The sequence below is a fragment of the Triticum urartu genome, unplaced genomic scaffold (genome assembly GCF_056163025.1).
Source record: "Triticum urartu cultivar PI428250 unplaced genomic scaffold, HENAU_Tu73 scaffold2, whole genome shotgun sequence".
Taxonomy (NCBI): Eukaryota; Viridiplantae; Streptophyta; class Magnoliopsida; order Poales; family Poaceae; genus Triticum; species Triticum urartu.
This window is the reverse complement of record NW_028260368.1, coordinates 5215848-5216300: the sequence shown is the minus strand read 5'-3', so window position 1 is coordinate 5216300 and position 453 is coordinate 5215848. Positions and strand designations below refer to the sequence as shown.

The 453-nt window shown below is 36.6% G+C and overlaps 1 non-coding gene across 1 annotated transcript; it reads right to left on the bottom strand.

Moving 5' to 3' along the window:
- Positions 1-256: 256 nt before the first annotated feature.
- TRNAS-UGA (transfer RNA serine (anticodon UGA)) lies at positions 257-344 on the bottom strand. Its single transcript has one exon. It is a non-coding gene; the product is annotated as a tRNA-Ser (tRNA).
- Between the last annotated feature and the right edge of the window lie 109 nt (positions 345-453).

Here is a 453-nt window from a genome sequence, read left to right as displayed (position 1 = left end):
CCATTTATGGCATGCAGGAAGAGCCCGAGCTGCTGCAGCAGGTTTTGAAAAGGGAATCGATCGTGATTTGGAACCTGTTCTTTACATGAACCCTCTTAACTAAGATTTTCTTATTTATACCTGTTCTACTTTTTTTCTGTTCTGGCTCGGTTATTCCATCTAGCCGAGCCATTCATTCCTTTTTATGAAAGAAAGATAAGGGACAGAAAAAAAAAATAAATAAAAATGAAAGAAACAAACGTATTCAATAAGCAAAAGGAGAGAGAGGGATTCGAACCCTCGATAGTTCCTAGAACTATACCGGTTTTCAAGACCGGAGCTATCAACCACTCAGCCATCTCTCCACAGCCTAATCCTTATTTTACTCCTACAAATAGAACATAGCCATATAAAAAATAAAAAGATTTATTAGCCTCTAGAAAGATATCAGATACAAGTTCCTTTTCGATATAT